Source organism: Macaca mulatta, chromosome 7 (genome assembly GCF_049350105.2).
Source record: "Macaca mulatta isolate MMU2019108-1 chromosome 7, T2T-MMU8v2.0, whole genome shotgun sequence".
Taxonomy (NCBI): domain Eukaryota; kingdom Metazoa; phylum Chordata; class Mammalia; order Primates; family Cercopithecidae; genus Macaca; species Macaca mulatta.
The window spans coordinates 90,894,550-90,905,568 of record NC_133412.1 but is presented as its reverse complement, the minus strand read 5'-3'; the positions used below and the strand labels follow the sequence as shown (position 1 = coordinate 90,905,568).

The window sequence follows — 11,019 nt, the reverse complement described above, 5'->3', positions numbered from 1 at the left end:
TGCATCTGGCTTACTGTGTTTTCCTCTTCTAGTTCCTAAGTGGCCCTCCAGAACCTTGACTGGGTTTGTCTCTGGTCTACACTGCTCCTATCTCTCTCCTTCCCAGTTTACTATGTGAAAGTCACCAAGTAGACGCTTTGTAATGCACCTCTACTGCTCCCAACACCTCTCCACTGTCATGCTTAATTGTCTACATTTCATTTGTCAGAGGTCTGATGTTCACTTTTTAAAATGCAGTGAATCATTAACATGCTAATAAGTACTTAATATCTATTCATGAGGATTCACAATATAAAACTGATTTAATGTCTCAACTCACTGCTTCAGTTTTCTCATAAAAGGAAACAGCTAAGTACTACCTAGGAGAAATGACACCCACATGCATGCATCTTGCTCTTTCCTATAATGCTTCCTGGGGTTCTGTCTTTTCTCTTAGCAATGCACTGATACATTTATGGTGAGGCACAAGTAAGAAAGAGAAGAAAAAAGGAATCAACTTAGAAATCCTTGAGAGAACCATATTTGCTTTTGTTTTCAACTCCACACATGGCCTATTTCCTGCCCTTGGTTATTTTCCTCAGAGGAGCTATGGAGGAGGTGACTAGACTTACACATAGATCCACAGCTCCCACAAAGTCTTCACCAGCAAACCCTCAAAATTCCTCACCCTCATCCCTCTAGCACAACTTATGCAATAGTCTAATTTTTACATCTTATCCCTGAAGAAGAGGGAAGAATTACACCTTGAAGGTGACTCAAAAAAAGATAGCAGATGCTGACGGGGTTCTTTTGATTAAACAGGAGTTATAGAACTATGTCTGAATAGTTCCGATTTGATTTGAACATTATATTTTATCAGCAAATAACATGTGTTTCATTATAGAAGTGACTAAAACAAAGCATGAAAACATGTGGTTCTACAATGTTGGGTTTTTTTGTTTGTCTGTCTGTTTGTTTGTTTGTTTGAGACAGAGTCTTGCTCTGTCACCCAGGCCGGAGTGCAGTGGCATGATTTTGGCTCACTGTAACCTCTGCTTCCTGGGTTCAAGGAATTCTCCTGCTGCAGCCTCCCAAGTAGCTGGGCTTACAGGGGCCTGCCACCACGCCCACATTTTTTTTTTTTTTTGTATTTTTAGTAGAGATTTTTTGTATTTTTAATAGAGATTCGGTTTCACCATGGTGGCCAGGCTGGTCTTAAACTCCTGACCTCGAGGGATCCTCCCACCTCGGCCTCCCAAGTGCTGGGATTACAGGTATGAGCTACTGTGCCCAGCCTCGTTCCCCAATATTCTTTTGGCTTGTTTAATTCTGAGAAAGAGAGTCCAAAATAGGGTTCAGGAGCATTCTTTTCCAAGATATCCCTGGATTAAAAATGAGTGTTGGATGATCACAGTTTGGGGTACTAATTGTTTGACCAGTATTGAACAGCTGAGCTCCAGGGATAGAAAGACATCTAAGACTTGTCCAGTGACGATTCCCAAAGTAGTGGGGAAGCAGATACAAAAATCAGTTAAGTTGTGATAGTGTAGTAAGTGTTGCAATAAAGGTATGCCTACAGAACAGAGAGGGCCGAGGCTAGAGAAGCTTGAGCAGGATTCAGACTTTCATTAGGCACAGAGGCGAGAGAGCAGCTCATGGCAAGGGCCCAGAAGCTGCCCAATGTTGTGTCTGGAATATAGTGGGAAAGGGCAAAAGGAGGTTCTGGAGCAGCAGGTTGCAACCAGGCCATTGTGCCAAGGAACCTGGTCTTGATCCTAGAGGAGGAAGGTGGCTGGTAGAGTTTAATCAGCAGAAGAAAAAGAAATGAGAATGGGAACATGAGTTAGGTGACAACTGGATGAAGATGGACCAGACGTAGAAAGCCTCATGTCAGGAAACCAATTCTGCAGTGATCTCCTGGCAGGAAATGAGGCAGACCTGAGCTGAGCCTATCTCAGTGCTTTAAGTTCAACGCTTCTGCCAGATGGTTTAAAAAATGTATGAGCCCATTAATGAAAAAGAGAAAGTCTTCGAAGAGAAAGGCAGACTATGAAGCATTGAGTGAGAAGTACCCAGTGAAAGGAAGGGCATTTATCAATCTTCTCTCTTTGAACTAAATTCATTAGTGAAATCTGAGAAACTTTGGAGCGTCAATGAATTTGAAACTGGCATTTCCCTTTATCTGCATCCAGTCCATTTTTAATTTGCGGTCATCTGTTAGCTGATGAAAAAGGAAAACTGTCTTTCAGCAGTTGAAGACAGCTAATGAGAATCAGGCTCTCAGAGTGGGCGGTACTGCTAATGTTTGGTTTATGAGTGATACAGGAATCAACTTGTTGAAGCTCTCTACTTGTCAAAGCACCTTTAAATAATCCAAGCCCAGAGTTGTTTCATCTTCAGGCAAAAGAAAGTGAAAATGGCTTCAAAGGTTACATCTCAAATGAACACTATAAAATGCATCCACACTTGCCTTTGAAATTGTAGTGGTTCAAGCACATGGAGACAAGCAACAATGTTTATTTCCTGATACTAATGAGCTTATCTGTCTTTACCTATGATGATTCTTCTTAGAGACAAACAGATAAAAATACAAATTATATCTGACTGTTCTAAAAAGAAAAGATTGCCAGACTATTTTATTTTTTGACGGTTATATGATTCAAAAAAGTAATTTTTTTCTCAATTCCTAGGAAGAAGGCAGATAAATCACATTCCTGTGGACCAATGCCCTTAGTGGATGAGTTTTGTGGCATGGTGGTGATTTAGTTAGCAAGAGCCCTGCCTGTTTTCTGGAGAGTACTATACTTGTCAAACCAGCTCCTAGGACAGTGCAGGGTTGTGACTGGTGTTTTGGGGTTCTCTGCGCATAAGCCCTTTCCTTTTAATACAAACAGCAAGATCATCCTGTTCAGCAGTTGATGAATGACTGTGTGCACCAAAAGGCGACAACGATGAGGCAATTGATGCATTTGTAACTCAATGTCTGACTGAATTCCAGTTTTCTTTTCTCACAGTGGTGAAACAGGAAGCAACATCCCATCAGGAAGAACCTGAGGTGCCATCCAGTAGCTTCGCCTCACGTCACTGACTGCCCTCAGTCAGAAATCTCGACTTGCAACTTTGGAGGGTGGGTCTCTGAAGGAATTTCAGGGCTTACGCAGAGATGAGGTGTGTTGCTCTCTGAGGAGAACGAAGCTGGCTGGAATGCTGGAAGCTGCTCTCTGACTACACTTTACAAGCAAGGGGCACCTTTTGTGGACTGACATTTCAGAAAGGTAGGCACCATCTCATTGACGTAGTTAGAATTTGACGACTTTCAAAACCAAGGTGGCCGTGATTCCGTGTGTGAGCTTGTGGGTGTATGTGTGCCTGGGTGCGTGACAGAGAGAGGAAGAGGAGACAGAGAGTGGGGGAGAGGCAGCTAAATGAAGTCTGATGTTTGGGAGAAATACAGAAAAGACAGACTTGGGGCCCTTTGCTTTGTAGAGTTTTGCTTGTAAGTGTTTAGTAGTGGAGGGTAAATGTTGAGTCCAAACTTCCACTCCTGACCTGCATTGCTCTCGGGCGAGTTTAAACTGATTCATTGAGGGTTAGGAAGAATGGTTTGGGCAATGAAATCACATGCGCTGAATACTCGGCATAGCTTGGTTTATTAGGAAAGCCCTGACTCCAGGCGGAATGAAAGGGGTCACCACAGATCTTTGCCAGGTGGCATGGCAAAGGCCATTTCAGACCGTCTCAGAGTGCCTTAAACTGAGAACAAGGTGGGACTTGCTCACCCCTAGTGGCAAGCCTTCCTAAGCTGCTGCTGTCCTGAGAGATATAGTGCTCAATGTCATGCCAGGAGAAATTAGCTGTTTAGTTCTAAGGCTGCAGTCTCATGCAAAAGAAATGAAACAAAATCAAACTACTTTTTCTGATCCAAGCAAACGTTTAGCAAGAATGTTCTGTTAAGCGTTTTTATTTTTTTGAAAGCTTTACACAAAGCAAGGGAAATAAACCTTTAGGGCTGACCAGATAATGAATTTTAATTTATACATTAACCCACAATGTTCAAATGCCTTCTCTACCATAAGTGAGTGTTTGACTTGAAACTTCACCTTTTCATTGCCTTCCCCCTACAAGCCTTTTGTTTTTCTTAAAAGGGGTTTCCATTTATAATTTCATCAACAGAATTTCTGGAAAAAGGGACAAATTCTTTAAAGAGAAAATAAGTATATGTTCATAAAGGTAATAATTGTGTGGTCCTCTCATTAACAATATTTCTGCCTTTTTCTAAAGTATCAATCAAATTGATTTACATAAGTTTGAAGATCATTCTGGGCTAATAATAATCTACATTTACTAAGTCCTTGCTGTGTGTACATGCATTTTCCCATTTAGGGCTCATGATATGCCACTTTCAGATGAGGAATTGAGGCTTAGTGAGATTTACAGTGGTACAGTAGGGATGTGAGAAAGCCACAGTTTTATTGCCTTTCTACACACTAAGATATATGATTTCAGCCCATTCTATATTCCCATTCAATTCCATTAACCCCTCACAGGGTCCTTGTTGTGTGGAGGGATTCCTGAAGCCATGATAATATTCAAACACTCTAACTTGGTATCTTATAACAAAAGGCCAAAATCAATCAATTTATCGCCTGCTTCTGCTGCTGGGGGAAGGCTTGGTGTGGTGGACAGAACATTGACTAGAAAAACAGATCAAAATTCAAATTCCTGAATCCTGCTTACTAACTGTGACCCTGGCAAGTCACTGAAATTCCTTTTTTATTTTTTTGTGATGGAGTCTCGCTCTGTCACTGAGGCTGGAGTGCAGTGGCATGATCTTGGCTCTCTGCAACCTCTGCTTCCTGGGTTCAAGTGATTCTCATGCCTCAACCTCCCAAGTAGCTGGGAGTACAGGCATGTGACACCATACCAAGCTAATTTTTTTTTTGTATTTTTAGTAGAGATGGGAGTTTTGCCATGTTGGTCAGTCTAGTCTTGAATTCCTGGCCTCAAGTGATGTGCCCACCTCAGCCTCCCAAAGTGCTGGGATTCCAGGTGTGACCCTGGAATCAGTGAAATTCTTCGAATCTCAGTTTCCTTATTTATAAGATAATTATTATAACATCCATCAAACGAGGTTGTTTATTATAAGGCATAAAAAGGCAGGGTATGTCAAATGCCTTCCGTAGGACCTGACAGAGGGTAGGCCCTTGGTAAACAGTATTAATTTCCCCATTTTGCAGTGACTTCTTCATGCTCTTGACATGTTGGATCCTGTTCTAGGACTGGGGGTACCACCAGTGAACAAAGTAGACAAGTCCCTGCCCTCAGGGAGTTGCCTTTCCACTGGTACTTGTTCCTTATATCCTAGTGTACTTTATTGGGAAATCACTTTGCGATTATCTTCCTTTGTGGAGCTGATCCAGCTTTCAAACAGCCTCTTAAGCAAAGTACTGAATGTTCTATGCCAAAAATCCCCCAAAGCACAGTAAAATCAGGCAAAGAGCAAGAACATCAGATACTTCTTTTTCAAAAGTCAGTTTGTTGTGGTAGGCCAGGAAAGTTATGTTTTTACACACACACACACACACACACACACACACACACACACACACACACACACAGAGTTTATGTGGGTTTTCTCTGGCCTCCACACCACAGCAGAAGCACTGCCAGGAGCTGGCAGAGTGCTCATGGAAGGAGGGTGCTGGGCTGGCTCCAAGGGAGCTCCCTTCGCTCACAGAGCACGGAGTGTATCGTGGCAACTGTTCATTTATCTTGGGCCCCAAGCCATCCACACAACAAGCTTGGACTTTCCAAGCCCTCCCCAACGCGAATTTAGGGATGCGATGCAAAGATTGACCTGCAGATATACACCTTTATAAGGATGGATTTGGGACAAAAGCGATTGACTTATGTTTTGGCAAAAAGCCTTCAGTCAAGTTCATCAAGTAGGCCAGCTGGCATCAAGAATGGTGTTTTGGCAATCTGTCTCTATATTTGAATCTGGAGAAACTTCAGATCATAGCAGAGAGATAGCAGAGGGGAACACAGGGAAGCTCTCTCTGGAATCAGCTGCAGGTAGATTCTTTTTTCTCCTGGAAACACCTCAACACACACTACAACAATCTAACTGATCTTACACAGGCCGAGTTTGTGGTTTTATTTACTGAGTGGACCTAGGATGACTGAAGAAATCCTTGTGCCAACCCTAGACAGACCAGACAGTTGGCAGTATGAAAGAAGGTATTCTAAAGTAGCAGGATTTATTTTCCTAAGTCCTGTGCAACAATCAAGTCCATCATTTTACAGCCATACTGTATGTACTGCCTTAAGATTTGTCCTTGTAGCTGGAATTTAAAATGATGAAAACAAATGAAGCTAAAAGTCTAATTAAAATAAATAAATTAGGGTTATGTATAAAAACCCCAATTGGCAAGTGAACGGAGAGATTAAGAATCTTTGACCTTGTACAAAACTGTAACAGCCACAATTCTCCACAGGGCTTTCTGTTGATGGTGGACAGATGTTCAATTGTAAATGGGCTTCAGTTAGATCACTTCCAAAGGTTGTTATTATCATAATTTCAAGGCTGAGAAGTTCCATTAATAAATAGAAAATAGCTCTGATGAGATTTGACTTGGATGTCCATGAAATAAATTTTACCTTTTCCAAATATGAGAATTTTAAATTTCTCCATCTGTGAGTATCTTCTTGCTACTCAAATATAAAATTAAAGGGTTCTGGTTATTTATTTTTTGGCCTACCTGGCCGCTGGAAAATCTGTGGAGACGATTTGTGCTGGTGTTGGGATTGTATGTTTCGATCTAATGGAAAGTTTCCTTTTTATTGTTTCCTGAGTTAAATCTTTAGGAAATACCAGGAAACTAAGATATTTAACCAAAATTCCCAAATCTGTCTGCTCAGGATTGGTAAACATACACTCACACGCATACACACACGTGTGCATGTGTGCATGTGCATAATATGAAAACACAACCAAAAGATGCATACATTTCTCAGTAATGAGAAAAGTGTAAAATTCACAGGTAAGGCATATATTTAGGTTATTTGAAGAGGTAAAATATTACATTAAGGAGCTTGAAGCCATTTTTACTTACTATATTCATGTTCTAAGATGAAGTACTTAGTGAAGAAAAATCATGTGATAATCCATTTAATTCTCTGCTGGGATAAGGTCTATTTGTTTTATTTTGATTTCTTTGCCAGACATATTTTACTGGATAGTCAATAAATACTTGTTGATTGGATTGACCCTGACACAGCTGAACAATAAACTAATTATTTCAAAATTTAAGCAAAACATTCTGAAAGCATTTTCTTCAATAATGAAGATTACTTGACATCATTTAATAACTAACTTGGCTTCAATTTCTTCCCCTCAAAGTTTGTTTTCTTGTTTGACACATGATTAAAACTTTAAAAACATACGATATACTGATGCTGAACAAATGTCAAATTCTGCAGATTAGCAATTTTCATTTGTAATGTTCACATCACAGGATCATTACTATATTCCACTTTGGGTCAAAGTTACAGGGTTTCATAATGAGCTATTCCTATCCCATTAGCTGTAGCTTGCTTTTCCTGGCTTGATTCCAACAGAGATCTGCCTTATGTGGAATTCTGGGCTATAACTAATTGTGTAAGAGTAAAACTTCAGAGCTATTCTAGGATGACTATAAAATTGTATGCAACTTGAATTTTTCTAAGTGATTGTTGTGTAGATTACACTATTGCAGTGATTTTCAAACGTTTTTAACCATTACTGATAGCAAGAAATACTTTTCAGATCTCAACTTAGGATACATACACACACACAATTCTGAAATAATAGTTTCATAAAAACAATACCTATAGATATTGATGTTTTCTATTTCATTTCATTACACTTTACAAAATTTCTGGTCATAAACTACTAATTAATTTTGTGACCTACTGGTAGTGGTTCTCAATACTCTCTGAAAATTATAATCAACTAGGGAACAATAGACCAATGGACTAAGATGATAGAAAAAAACCTCCACAAATTTGGACCTTTGATTTATGACAACATTGGCACTACAGGAAAGGACGGCCATTTGAATGTCCATGTACAAATAAATGAGTCTTGAGTCTCATCTTAAAATTTGTACAGCTCTAAGTATTAATCTAGATGTGATAGGTAAAACAATATAACTTCTAGATCTTCACTGTCCAATGTGGCAGCTGCTAGCCACATGTGGCTATTGAGTACCTGAAATACTAGAAAATTTAAAATTACATATGTTACTCCCATTTTTTTCCTACTGAACAGCATTGTTCTAGATGACAAAACAGAATATGTGTATGACCTTGGGTAGACAGTGATTTCTTTTTCTTTTCTTTTTTTTTTTTGAGACAGAGTCTTGCTCTGTTGCCCAGGCTGGAGTGCAGTGGCGCAAGCTTGGCTCATTGCAAGCTCTGCCTCCTGGTTCACGCCATTCTCCTGCCTCAGCCTCCTGAGTAGCTGGGACTACAGGCGCCCACCACCATGACCGGATAGTTTTTTGTATTTTTAGTAGAGATGGGGTTTCACCGTATTAGCCAGGATGGTCTCGATCTCCTGACCTTGTGATCTGCTCGCCTAGGCCTCCCAAAGTGCTGGGATTACAGGTGTGAGCCACCGCACCCGGCAATTTCTTAAACAAGATACAAAAAGTACTAACATGATGAAAAATATCTATAAATTGGTTACATTAAAAATAAGAACTTCTGTTTCTCAAAGCATACCAAAAGAGTAAAAGACAAACTGCAGGAGAGGAGACATTTGCCATGCAAATAACATGCAGGGAGTCATGCATATAATATGACTTGTTATGCATGTAACAAACAAGGAGTCCTATCCAAAACAGAAACAAGGCAATTCTGAAAGATAGACTATCACAACAGAAAAATGGGCAAGAGGTTTGAACAGGTACTTCACAGAAAAACATATTCAGAGAGCCAAGAAACATGAAACATACTTAACCTTGTTAGCTTTCTGGGGGAATGCAGATTAAAACTGCAGTGAAGTACCACTACACACCCATCAGAAAGGTGAAAATTTAAAAGACAGACATTATAAATATTGGCAAGGATATGAAACCACTGGAACTCTCATACGTCACTGGGAGGAGTGTAAATAGTCACAACAGCTTTGAAAAACTGTTCAGCAATATCCATTAAGCTGAATATACATATGCCTTATGACCTGGCATTTCCACTCCCAGATATGTGTTCTATAGAAATGCATTCACGTATTTACCTAAAGCATGTGCAAGAATGTTCATAAATGGCACCTTTAAGTGTTATAATCCCAAACTCAAAACAAACCCATATTTCCATCAACAACAGAATGGGAAAACAGATTGTGATATAGTCATGGGATGGAATATAAAACGTCAATGAAAATGAGTTTGCTACTGTTACATGCAACAACAGAGATGCGTCTCAGTCCTGAAAGTTGAGTTAAAGAATCCAGATGCCAAGGAATGTGCTCAAAACAATTGTTTTTACATAAAGTTCAAGAACAGGCAACATGAATCCATGGTGGTGACAGGGAGAGACATGAGGAAGAGTCTGGGGTGCTGGTCATATTCTTTTGTGCTTTGTCACTTTACCATCTGTATGTTAGACTTCAGTAGTTATATTACAGTGACAATACAGCAGTGACAATACTGATACCAGGACTGTACCTTCAGAAATCTTGGTTTAGTTGATCTGGTTAGGTAGAAAGCATAGTCTAAAAATCTCTCCCAAGGAATTCACATGTAGAACCAGGGTTGGGAACCAGTGCACTAATGGTTCACGACTGGTCCTTTGAAAACCCATGTGCTATGACAAACTGTAATTTTTACACCAGGCTGTGCTAGGCCCTTATTATCTCTGCTCAAGTTACACTGACTTGAAGACATAATTCATATTGAGAAATGTTAGCAACATAAGGAGTCACAAAGTTAACTGCCCTAGAAAGCCAGTCAGGTCCCTGAAAACAGTTGGCCAGGTGGGTAACCATGTGTTCCATTTAAGGCCTATGGCTCCAGTGATTCTTGCCAATCTTCTGAGTTTCTGAGTGAAGCTGCAAATCTGGATTTCTATATGCAAATTCCTGAATTTTCAGTGTTGGCTGAAATTGTTTTAAAGCCCCATGCACCAGTCCAAACTGGTAGGCCCAACTTTGCCAGCACCAATCTCTCCCATTGGTTTGGAACTCTGACTTAAGTTTTAGACCTATTATAGAAGGATGCTTACAGGCATAGTTGTATAGTATATTAATTATGTTTCTCTTTTTCTGTTTCTGCAGGGATGTTGTGAAACAAAAGGAGACATTTATATATATACATACATACAGTATTTGAGTTCCTCAGTAGAAAGCTATCATATATACTCAGGTAATTATCTTTATTTTATTTTATTTTATTTTATCTTTACTGTGTTTTCTTAACTATAATCTTGGGAAATTAACATCTGTGACTCAGAAGTTGATTATCTGTCACTGTTTTGCATATTCTGGGAACAAGTGGAGTTTTGGGCAAAGCCAGTACCATGCTATTCTCTATGAAATACTATAGATTTGTATTTTTTCCTTTTGAGAGGGGAGATGCAGGAGAAAGCTTCATGTGATAGCAGCAGGTAGCAAAGAGCCATCATTCGGTGGCATTTGCTGTCTGTGCTCTGGTCTTCCCTCCCCCATAACACCTGCTGTTCTGATGGGAAGGAAGGAAGAAATGGCAGTGCTGGGCAGTCCTCTAGCTTCCAACGTCTTACCTGTAAGGAGGAACTTTCAAAACCACATTCCTTCAAAATCATAAAATATGACCCCAAATGATAAAAAATGATCATTTGTACGAGGAAGTCATTCATGAAGCATGTTCACAAATATTGACTTGATGAAAGGCAAATTCAGGTACATAGAAGGGAGGAGTTGCACTTTTACCGTTAATGTCTAAATTTGAGACTGGCTCTGTATCACCTTGAACAAGTTGCTTTATCTCTCTAAACGTCATTGTTCACCTGCAAATTGGA

General features: G+C 39.9%; 1 protein-coding gene across 1 annotated transcript in view; it reads left to right on the top strand.

Moving 5' to 3' along the window:
* The first annotated feature begins 2,992 nt into the window (after positions 1 to 2,992).
* The window catches only part of CERS3 (ceramide synthase 3), a 120,162-nt gene continuing 112,135 nt past the window's right edge, over positions 2,993 to 11,019 (top strand). The window contains exons 1-2 of the mRNA XM_015143175.3: positions 2,993 to 3,254; positions 10,298 to 10,385. The gene's annotated coding sequence lies outside the window, so the exon portion shown is untranslated. The remainder of the gene's footprint in view (positions 3,255 to 10,297; positions 10,386 to 11,019) is intronic.